The following is a 12,177-nucleotide window of genomic DNA, read 5'->3' as shown; positions in this document are numbered from 1 at the left end:
TCGGAGGGCCACATTCTTGAATGAGTCAAGTCCTGGACCAAACTTGCTGTCTTTGCAGTTACACAGCATTTGCAGGGAAAGGCATAATTCAAGTCACCCGGGACCTGATTGGGCTTTGGATAACAGCATGGGGGTGAAGCCCCTCCCCCACCATCATCCCGAGTCCATTCAGGCTCCTGGGGCTTTAATACTGACTTTCCTCTCAGTGACTTTGGGGAAAGCAGATTGGGTCTGGAAACCCGGACTTGACTCATCCAAAAATGTAACATGTAGTTTGGCTGTGAGGGAAATGGGATGAGAGGTACATTGTACCTCAGGAGGTAGATCACAATCTTGGTCTCTTGATGAGCCTAGTCTTCTCCCCCCACCCCCAGTTTCAAAGAAGTTTCCACTCCTGGGTGAGATGGCCTCCATTACAACTGCAGCCCAACTTGGTGGCTGCGTGGCTGTTGCTTCTTTCTGATAACAGATGCACATAAGCAAGCTGGCTCCAGGTTCTCTTAAAACGGGTAAATAAGAGCAGTTAACCACTCATCTTTCAACCTCGGTATTCCTTGTCTGCCACTGTTTCTTTTACATTTTCTAAGTAAAGGAGGAAGTGTATTCCTTAGCAGTTAAAGTATTTGAGTTCATTCTGTGATATCACAGCAGCTCAGTCAATGGATAGGGCTGACCTGCAAGTCAGGGGACCTTTTCAGCTAGATAAGAGTGGGTTGTCAGGATGCAAGCTTCCCTAGTAGCCATCTCTAGTGAAGAGCAAAATGGTCATCCCTGTCTGAATGCTTGTTGGAGCAGTGGCCATTGACCTTGAATTCATTTAAGGTGTGTTTTCTACTTGCAGCAATTCTCTCTTTCTCTCTACCACAGAAGGCAGGACCATGAGAGAGATTAAGATGGAGAATATCCCACAGGACTGTCTTTCTTTGGAAAAAAACCTGGAGCCTTTCTCAAGAAAACCACAAGAAAGTGTTTCTTTCCTGGCAGGGATGGCTCAGGGTGAGTATCCTTTGCTGTAATGTTGGGGGAGCCAAACAGGCATAGCCAGGAAAGCTCTCTACCTCATAAAGAGAAAATAGTTTTAATTATCATTCTAGAGGTCTTCCCTGTGTGTGCCATCAAGTTGCAGCTGACTTACGGCACTCCTGTGGGGTTTTCAAGGCAGGAGACTAACAGAGGTGGATTGTCATTGCCTTCCTATGCCCAGTGACCCTGGTATTCCTTGGTGGTCTCCCATCCAAACACTAACCAGGGCTGACCCTGCTTAGTTTCTGAGATCTAATGAGATTGGACTAGCCTGGGCCATCCAAGTCAGGGTAGGTCTTCCCTACATATACTTTATTGCAAGAGCATCTGATGGCGTAAATAACTTTATCTTAATTACATGTTGTATAGTGGTTTAAAATATATTATTTTCTGTCAAAGGGGTTAATGAAACTTCATATTTTGAGTTGGGTTACAACATTTACAGTGCCCACATCTAAAATAGCCCTTGGAGAAACCTGCTGCTGGAATGGTTCGCTGAGGGTTCATGGGATCAAAGATATTGCTCAGTTCTTGTATGTTATCCGGGCTGTGTGACCATGGTCTTGGTATTTTCTTTCCTGACATTTCACCATCAGCTGTGGCAAGCATCTTCAGACTGAGACACTGTCCTTCAGTGTTACTCCTCTGAAGATGCCTGCCACAGCTGCTGGTGAAACGTCAGGAAAGAAAATACCAAGACCACGGTCACACAGCCCGGATAACCTGCAAGAACTGATGAACTCTGACCGTGAAAGCCTTCGACAATAAAGGTATTGCTGTGTGTACCAACCTGCCTTTTAAATTAGATGTTTTTTTTGAAGAAATTATTTTTTTCCCCTCACAAAGCGGACCAAGTCTTCGAGGAAAAGTTGAGGAACTTGGGAATGTTCAGTCTGGAGAAGAGGAGGTTGAGGGGGGACATGATTTCTCTCTTTAAGTATTTGAAAGGCTACCACTTAGAGGAGGGCAGGGAGCTGTCCCTGTTGGCAGTAGAGGATAGGACTCACAAGAATGGGTATAAATTATGGGCGGAAAGGTACCGGCCAGACATTAGGAAGAAATTTTTTCAGTAAGAGTAGTTCCGTAGTGGAATTGGCTGTCTAGGGAGATGGTGAGCTCCCCCTTACTGGCAGTCTTTAAGCAGAGGCTGGACAAGCTCTCAGGGATGCTCTAGTGTAGGCTGATCCTGCATTGAGCAGGGGGGTTGGACTAGATGGCCTGTATGGCCCCTTCCAACTCTATGATCATGCAGCGTATTTCAATTTTTATAAATGCTTTTCTTAATTGCATGCTAATGTGATTAAGACTGTAATTCTTTCTCCTTATGATTTGTTTTTCTTGTTTTGTAATACCTCTTCCTTTCTACAAGATGTAGCCTTCTTATATGCTGTTTGTAAGATGTGGTCCGGGTAACCCCTGGTAGGAAGATTTTGTTTTAAAGCTCTCCCCTCGATAATCTTCAATGTTTGTACAGTTCCTTCTAACCCTCACGAATTGGCTGTAAGGTAAATTAATTTTCATATGACCTGGGTGAAAACTATCAAAACTTAAAAAGGAAATTTTATCTGTAATTTTTTGTATATATATGTCTAAATCCTATTGCCTTTTTTATTAATCATGACATCCAGGAAATTGATATAATGTTCATTGAAATGTATTTCAAATTTGATATTATTATCCTGCATGTCAAGGCACCTATGAAATTCTTGCAAGTGAGTACCACTGGTTTCAACATTTAAAAAATCCTCAAGATATCTCCACCATACATATATAGATCTTTGAAAAGGGTTCCTCTCTGAATATACACATTTCTCCTCAAAATTGCCCATATACAAATTAGCAATTTCCCTTCAGGACCAAGTCCTAGAGGAAAGTCTGAGGAACTTGGGAATGTTCAGTCTGGAGAAGAGGAGATTGAGGGGGGACATGATTGCTCTCTTTAATATTTGGAAGGCCTGTCACTTAGAGCAGGGCAGGGAGCTGTTCCTGTTGGGAGCTGTTCCTGTTGGCTTGTGTGTCCCCTTCCAGCTCTATGATTCGAAGGCAGTGACAACTGGCTAATATGTGCAGCAAAAACAGTGGTATAATTAGGGCATAGCATCCCATTAAGCCTCTTTTAAAGAATCAAAACACTTTTTCTCCAGTTCGTTGGCAACCCGAGGCAGAACCATTCATTAATGATGTTTTTCTGGGTAGGGGCCATGGCTCAGTGAGAGAGCATCTGCTTGGCATGCAGAAGGTCCTAGTTTCAATCCTCGGCATCACCAGTTTAAAAAATCTATTGGAGGGTAATGTGAAAGACTTCTACCTGAGACCCTGGAGAGCTGCTACCAGTCTGAGTAGACAGTACTGACCTTGAGGAACTAAAGGTCGGATTAAATATAAGGAAGCTGCATGTGTTCATGTGTTGGTCCCAGCTTACTTTTGTTTCTTCCCTTGGCCTTCTATTTCTGTTCCAGCAGGAACGGTGTGGGATGTTGAGAATGAGGAGGAAGCATGTGCACAGGTGACAGAAAAAACGGAGTATCCAGGGATGGAAGAACAGAACGCTGGCCATCAAGCTGAACTGATGAGGCAGCTGAGAGGGAACATAGAAACAAAGGAGAAGTTGAGCAATAAAGCTGTAGCGTGTCAGGGTGGGATCTTCCATGAACTCTCAAGCCAACAAAAAGAACAGAAAGGAAAAAACAGGAACAAGTGCCTTGTGTGCCGGAACAGCTTCACTTGCAAATGGAGCCTGAAGGCACATCAAAGAGTCCACACAGGAGAGAAACCCTATAAATGCTTGGAGTGCGGAAAGAGCTTCATTGTGAGCTCAAATCTTATTTCACATCAAAGAATCCACACAGGGGAAAAACCATACACATGCTTGGAATGTGGAATGAGCTTCAGTGCCAGCAGGAGCCTTAGTTCCCATCAAAGAATTCACACAGGAGAGAAACCATTTAAATGTGCAGAATGTGGAAAGAGCTTCACTGACAGCAGTAGCCTTACTAAACATCAGAGAATTCACACAGGAGAGAAACCCTTTAAATGCTTGGAGTGTGGAAAGGGCTTCAGTGTGAGCTCAAACCTTATTTCACACCAAAGAATCCACACAGGCGAAAAACCATACAAGTGCTCCGAGTGTGGGAAGAGCTTCAGTCAGCTCTCGAACCTTACTTCCCACCAAAGAATACACACCGGGGAGAAACCATATAAATGTTTGGAGTGTGGAAGGAGCTTCAGGTGGAGTTCAGATCGTACTTCGCATCAAAGAATCCACTCACGGGAGAAATCACATAAATTAAGCTTTCCCCCTACATCTGCAGACACATCACAACCCCAATATTAATATTAGCCAACAGAGAACACTGGGAGCTCAGGAACCATACAAATGCTCACACAGTAGAGAAAGCTCCTGTAGTAAAAGTTGTGGAGTGTTTCAAAAAAGTAATTGAAATGCTTTTGGAGAACCTAGAGTTGAACTAGAACAGACATTGCTGAGGAAGAGATAAAACGATTGTTTGATTGGAAAAGATTATAGATTTTATTACTGTCAGCAGACCAGGGTTTTGCGTCTTTGAATACATCCACATTTTGTTTGGGAATAATTATCTTGTTAATGACATGCATAAATAATCAGTTTAGTTTTCTTGCATATTTGTATATGTTGTCCTTTGTCGCACCTTTCAACTAGAGATGTTGGGGACACAGTGTCACCTTTCCAGATATGTTATGAGTGATGCGAGAATCATTCATGTTATATGCATGAACAAGCATAAGTCTCTTTGTTCATTCTTCAGGTCTGGTAACCGTCCATGACCAGATATTTACATGTCCTGTATCTGATGAAGGGAGTTGTGACTCTTGAAAGCTTATACCCTGGAAATCTTGTTGGTCTTCAAGGTGCTGCTGGACTCGAATATTACTCTTTCACTGCAGACCAAGATGGCTGAACAGCCTGACTGGTTTTACCATGTTTTTGTGGGTATCCATTTGGATGGAAATGGTAATTACTCTGTGGCAGAGCAGGGTTCGAGCAGCTCATCATTTCTGCTTCTTGGATCACTGATGTTGACAATATACATGCTCCATCTATTAGTAAGAGTTCTCCTCTTGTCCCAAATTTGGCGGTGGAAAGCAAGGGTGAAATCCACCCCTGAACTTGTAACAAGCCGCACAGTTAGTCTATTGTAATACTAGTAAATTGTATACCTCTTAACCATTTTTGGCGGGGGATGGCATAATGCTGCCCTCCTTTTTCAGAACAAGATGAGCTGTTAACTTAGTACGGAGGCTGTGTGTTGTTCTCTTTCATACTTCACAGGAGAGCTCTCTGCACCTTTAAGGAAAAGAAAGCTCTTGGATTACTGGGTGGTGGTGGAAAGTGCTGTCAAGTCTCAGCCAAGGTATATTGAACCTGTAAGGTTTTCAGGAGGAGGAAAGGCAGCATGGTATAGTCCGATATCCTCAGATCTCAGAAGCTAAGCAAGGTCAGCCCTGGTTAGTATTTGGATGGGAGACCACTAAGGGATACCAGAGTTGCTATGCAGAGGAAGGCACTGGCAAAACCACCTCTGTTAGTCTCTTGCCTTGAAAACCTCATAAGGGGCTACCATGTTGGCTGTGACTCGACGGTACTTTACACACGTACACATAGGGTTTTCAAGGCAAGAGACAGAGGTAGCTTGCCATTGCCTGCCTCTGTGTAGCAACCTTGGTGGTCTCCCATCCAAGTACTACCCAGAGCTGATCGTGCTTAGCTTCCGAGATCTGATGAGACCAAGCTAGCCTGGGCCATCCAGGTCACACATTAAGCCTTTCTTAAATGGCCAGGACATTTTTCTCCAGCCTTGTTTGCAACCCTAGGAGAGACCCTAAAAGGTAAGGACTTGTGAGTGGGAGAAGGAGCAGAGGAACCGCTAGGTAATGAGTGTGAGAAACACACTAGGGGGAGGCAGCAAGCCTAAGCTGATCTACTTTTTCTTCCAGGAAAGTGCCCTTAGGATTGCAGCCATAGGCAAGTAGATCAGCCCCTGTGTTAATGACGAAGGTGGGGGAGATAAAAATAATGTAAACCAGAAAGGGGAGGGGGAGTTGGAGGATCCTGTGGTGCCTGCTGGTGAAGGTTATTGACACACTGGCCCTTCTCAACATTTGCAAAAGATTTGTTGTTCACATTCCAAATCTGGAATTAAGGATGCATCTTAATATATATTGATGGCCACAGCTTTAGCACTGCTTGCAACATGTAGAGTAAGAGAATGGGGCTATGGCTCAGTTGTAGAGCACCGGCTGGTTGGCATGCAGAGGGTCCCAGATTTAGTTCAAGTCATCTCCAGTCAAAAGGATGAGGTAGATGCAGGGTCTAACTCAGTAAAAGGCAGGTTCATTTAAGGAGGGGTTGTGGCTCAATGGCAGAGCACTTGCCTGGCATGTAGAAGAGGCCAGGTCCAATCCCTGACCTCTCTGGACCAAGAAGCAGGTGATGTGAAAGACCTCTGCCTGAGACCCTGGAGAGCTGTTACTAGTCTGAGTAGATGATGGTGGACCAATAGGACACAGCCCTGCCTACTTATCAAGACATTTGGGCTGGGAAGGCCAACTAATTCATCAGTTCTACCTCTGCAGGGACCCTATTGTCTCATGTAGTAGAATCATGGGCCCCCCATGTGAGGGTGACTGTGTGTGTGTTAAGTGCAGTCAAGTCGCTTCCGACTCATGGCGACCCTATGAATGAAAGTCCTCCAAAATGTCCTATCTTTGACAGGTGACTAGAAGGAAGCAAGATCAGAGCAGTGGCTCATGCAGAGAAGCAACAGGGGGCATCCTCTGTAAACAGAATTACTGCAATCTAGAATATTGAAATCAGTAAGCACAGGCAGCAGGAACTCTGCATTGGACTGCACTATTTATTTAAAATTGCTGTTTTCCTAGTCAGATCACTTATATCTCATTCTTCTGATTGCACTGATTTACACTGTGTAATCTAGGAATGCCAGACCTCAAGGTAGGGCTTGGAGATCTCCTTGAATAACTGATCTCCAGCCTACAGAGATCAGTTCCCCTGGAGAAGATAGCTGCTCTGGAGGGTGGATTCTATGGCATTATTCCCAGCTGATGTCGCTCCCCAAACCCTGCCCTCCCCAAATATCAAGGAATTTCCCAACCTGGAGTTGGCAACCCTAGAGTCTCAGTGAGGGAAGCAGACTACAAATAAAGAAGAGTTGGTTTTTTATATGCCGACTTTCTCTACCACTTAAGGGAGACTCAAACCAGCTTACAATCACCTTCCTTTCCCCTCCCTACAACAGACACCCTGTGAGGTGGGTGGGGCTGAGAGTATGTGACTGGCCCAAGGTCACTCAGCTGGCTTCATGTGTAGAAGTGGGAAAACAAATCCAGTTCACCAGATTAGCCTCCGTTGCTCGTGTGGAGGAGTGGGGAATCAAACCCAGTTCTCCAGATCAGAATCCACCGCTCCAAACCACCACTCTTAACCACTACACCACACCTGTGTTTGTCAAGTGCCTACCTATCTTAGGACCAATCATAGGAAATGACCCCATTGCATGTCACAAGAGACTTTCCAGGATAGTGTGAAAAAGCAATGAAAAGGTCAGTACTTTTTTGTGGTGGTACTTACTGATACTGAGTATGGACAGCCAGTGTGGTGTAGTGGTTAGAGTGTTGGACTAGGATCTGGAAGACCCAAGTTCAAATCTCTGCTCTGCAATGGGCAGTTGCTGGGTGACCTTGGGCCGGTCACACTCTAACCTACCTCACAGGGTTGTTGTGAGGATAAAATGGAAAAGAGCAGAATGATGTGAGCCACTTTGGGTCCCCGTTGGGTTGAAAGGTGGGGTAGAAATGAAGCAAATATAACAAAAATAAAATAAAACTGGCCGCTGGGGGACACTCTCCCAAGTCCCGAGGCTGGAACTGGTGGAAATCAGTGCAACCTTATATATGAGCACTGGCACCTTTTTAAAACATCAAACAAAACTAGAAAGCACGCATTTGGAGGCAATTGGAGATGGAACAGCCTTAACGCCCCCTCCCTGACCAGTTTCTGACATCAAACTGGTCCCAGTAGGACTTCGGGCCTTCCCATTGTTGGAAAAAGAGGAAAAAATATTTACAAGCTATTTCTTTTTTTAATAATTTTTTTATTATCTTCATTTAACATATAATATATCAACATAATAACAATATCCGATACTAAATAGTAATAAAAATTAAATTAGTGATACTATTTGTTTTTTTTTTTAACAATAAAATGACTTCCCCCTCTCCCTCTTCCATCTAGACATAAATTGTGTAAACTTTCGCTAGCGGAGCTAATCGCAATATTATTTTTAACCTGTACTTATCCTATCCAACATTTTGAGACAATATCTAATATAAAAGTAATACAAAATGTAAATAAGGGATTAGATCAAAGAATAAATGATCCCATTGAAAAATGATTTTCGCAATAAAACCTTTACAAGCTATTCCCACCCCCTTTTGGTGGCAGGGGGCAGCCGGTCTTCAGTGCAGCGACTTCTACTGCAAGGGGGAGAAGGGGAGTTTGCAAGCAGGAGGGGCTTTTTTTGGGGGGGGAAAGATTCACACCCTCCCCATTCAGTCCCCTCTGAGTGGACCAGTGCCCCCTTTGGCTGGACAACCTCATGCAAGGGGATGAAACAAAAATTGGGCCTGCAACGTCTAAAGGGGGTTAAGTACACAGAGCCGAGCTGCCTGGAGAGGATAGAGGGGGAGTGGGAGGAGAACGACATCCCTTTCCCTTGTTCGGGGAGGGGATTGGTTGGCGGGCGCAGAGCACAAAGGTAGGAGAGCCTGGGGGTCTGGCAGGTACGTATAGTTGGGGGTATCTGCAAGGGGGGGAGGACAGAAGTGACACCCCCCCAATTGATCCTGGTCCAAGCAGGAACCTTTCTTCTTTCTGGATCAGGCGGAAGGAAGCAGAAAAGCCTTCCAAGAATCCCTCCTTTCTGTCTGCAGAGGTAGGTGGGCTGGGCTCATCTTGACCAGTTCCTTTCTCCTAGGTAGGGTTGCCAACTCCAGCTTGTGGATTCCCTGGAGATTTGGGGGTGGCGCCTGGCTGCAGAAGATAACGTCATGGTGTCCACCTCCAGCAGCAGTTAGGTCTTTGCAGTCAATGGGATTGGATTAGAAGGGTGTAACGGTGTTTAGGATTGTACAGTTAGTGGATGCACCCTCCCCCCTCAAAAAAACCAGTGGCTGTTTAGGGTTGCCAACAGGCTTGGATAGAGGCTGAAGTTGAAGCTTTTTTGTGGCATCATCACCTGGCAAATAACATCAGACTAAAGGTAAGGTAAAGGTCCCCTGTGTGCAAGCACCGGGTCATTCCTGACCCATGGGGTGATGTCACATCCCGACGTTTCCAAGGCAGACTTTGTTTGCGGGGTGGTTTGCCAGTGCCTTCCCCAGTCATCTTCCCTTTACCCCCAGTAAGCTGGGTACTCATTTTACCGACCTCGGAAGGATGGAAGGCTGAGTCAACCTTGAGCCGGCGACCTGAAACCAACTTCTGTTGGAATCGATCTCAGGTCGTGAGCAGAGCTTTTGACTGCAGTACTGCAGCTTAATACTCTGCGCCACGGGGCTCCTAACATCAGACTAAGCCTCTATTAAATAGGCAGGACATTTTTTTTCAGCCTGTTGGAGATCTTATTTTCAGCCTGTTGGAGATCTTACTGTTTCTATATGGCTTGAGTGTTTATTTAGGGGAGAGGCTGTGGCTCAGTGGCAGAGCCTCTGCCTTGCATGCAGAAGGCTCCAGGTTCAGTCTCCAACATCTCCAGTTAAAAGGATTAGGTGGGAGATGATGTGAAAGACCTCTACCTGATACCCTGAACAGATGCTGCCAGTCTGAGTCAACGATACATATTCACATGTGTGTTCATATTGGATATTTTTTCTCTTGAAATATACGTTTCCTTCCCTGTTCTGCAGGCTAAAATTCAACATCCCTATTCAACATCCCTATTGACATTCCTAGAGTTTTGTACTGTGTGACTATCTTCACCAGACAAGGAAATGGAGGAGCAAGACCCCACAAGCTTCGCCTTAATGGAAGGGTCAGGAAAAACCCTTCATACCCTCCAAACTGGGTATGTGAGGGAATACCTGCAAAGGCGATCAGCAGAACAGGTGAAACAGGAACCAGGTGAGGGTTCCCTTCAGCACTGGGAAGTCCAGTGGCAGGAGCTCCTCAAGACTGTGGATAACCCTCAGTCACATTGGGCAGGTTCACAGTTGCCACAGGAGCCCACACCGTGGGACGATGCCAAGGCCTTTCTAGTTTCCTTTGAGCAAGTAGCCAAAGCCTGCCGGTGGCCCAAGGAAGAATGGGTGGCCCGACTCCTGCCAGCCCTCAGCCATGAAACTGAGCAAGCATTCATTAGCCTGGAAGCTAGGGACAGGGAGGATTATGGGAAAGTGAAGGCAGCCATATTGCGAGGAAATTCCCTGAGGAGGGAGAAGCAGCGTGAAGAATTCAGGCATTTCTGCTACCAGGAGGCTGAGGGGCCAAGAGGGGCCTACAGCCGACTGAGGGAAATGTGCCTTGGGTGGCTGAGAGTGGAAAATCACAGCAAGGAGCAGATCCTGGAGCTCTTGATCCTGGAGCAGCTGTTGAGCATCCTGCCCCCGGAGATCCAGAGCCGGGTGAGGGAGAGCTGCCCCGAAAGCTGCTCCCAGGCAGTGGCTCTGGCTGAGAGTTTTCTACTGAAGCAACAAGAGGCCCAAAGACGTGACGAGCAGGTGAGAACGTTCCAGTTTATGGTTCCTTCATGCCAGGCAGGTGGTGGGGCAGATGCTGAGATTTCAGAAAAGGGAAGTACCTTCCCCTACCCCTGCAAAGGAAGGGGGGGAAACAGCCGGCTGCTGCCATCTGGGTGGGTGCTGAGACCAGCTATGGCAGCTTTCTTGCTCACCTGGGTCTGAGCTGCTCTCCATCCATCATGGGGGTGGGGTGGGGGGAAGGCAGACTGGGTGAGCCACCACACCCCAGACACATGCAGATGCAGGTGAGTAAGCAGTAGTGGAGATGGCAGTCACCTGCTCCTCATCCCTCCCTTCCTGCTTTGTGGGGGGCAGGCCGGGGGGAGGCAGGCCTGGTCACTGGCAAGGTCTGTTTTGGTGCCTCTGGTGGCCCCACCTTCTGGTGCCCTATGGGCAGTCGCTTAGGTCTGCCTCATGGGTGAAGCCAGCTCTGACTAAACTGTGTCCCATCTCACTGAACAGGTGTCATGTCTTAAATCTGGCCTGCCAGATCCCATGAAATCCAGACATAATTTCTCCCTTACATGTAGTGGTGGGGCTGTTAGAATCATAGAGTTGGAAGGGACCACCAGGGTCATCTAGTCAAACCCTCTGCACAATGACAACTACCTCCCACCCCCCACACACTCCCAGTGACCCCTACTCCATGCCCAGAAGATGGCCAAGATGCCCTCCCTCTCATGAACTGCCTAAGTTCATAGAATCAGCATTGCTGACAGATGGCCATCTAGCCTCTGCTTAAAAACCTCCAGGGAAGGAGCACTTACCACCTCCCGAGGAAGCCTGTTCCACTGAGGAACCGCTCTGTTAGAAAATTCTTCCTAATGCCTAGATGGAAACTCTTCTGATTTAATTTTAACCCGTTGGTTCTGGTCTGACCTTCTGGGGCAACAGAAAACAACTCAGCACCATCCTCTATATGACAGCCCTGTTAGGTACTGAGCAGGGAAAGAAGAACTGGGCCTTCACCTCATTTAGCATTTTCCCTCCTAGCTGTCTTCCTATGCCCCTAAAGGCCCCTCTGTGCTCTTGCAGGTGTTGTTTCAAGAGGCATTTGAAGAAGGGGCTGCGATGGCCTCTGAGGCAGGCCGTGCTCCATCCAACCTTGAGCTGAGACACTTGTGTATGGAAACAAAGCAGGAGGAGGATGGGGAAGCCAGCCTGTTAGGTAAGGAGGGCAGGCCTGGTGGGGCCTTCTTGCATGCTCTGAAGCTCCTTCTGGGCTCCTTTTCTTCTGTCAGGGAATTTAGGGGCTGCTCCATCCTTGGAACCTTTAGAATTGTTGATGAGGCATAGAAAAAGGGAGGCTGGAACTACAGAAGCAGTTGTTTTGTACATGAAAGTTGTTTCCATTATGAT

Source organism: Euleptes europaea, chromosome 1 (assembly GCF_029931775.1).
Source record: "Euleptes europaea isolate rEulEur1 chromosome 1, rEulEur1.hap1, whole genome shotgun sequence".
In the NCBI taxonomy this organism is placed as follows: domain Eukaryota; kingdom Metazoa; phylum Chordata; class Lepidosauria; order Squamata; family Sphaerodactylidae; genus Euleptes; species Euleptes europaea.
The sequence above is the reverse complement of the archived record's forward strand: the minus strand, read 5'-3'. Positions refer to the sequence as shown.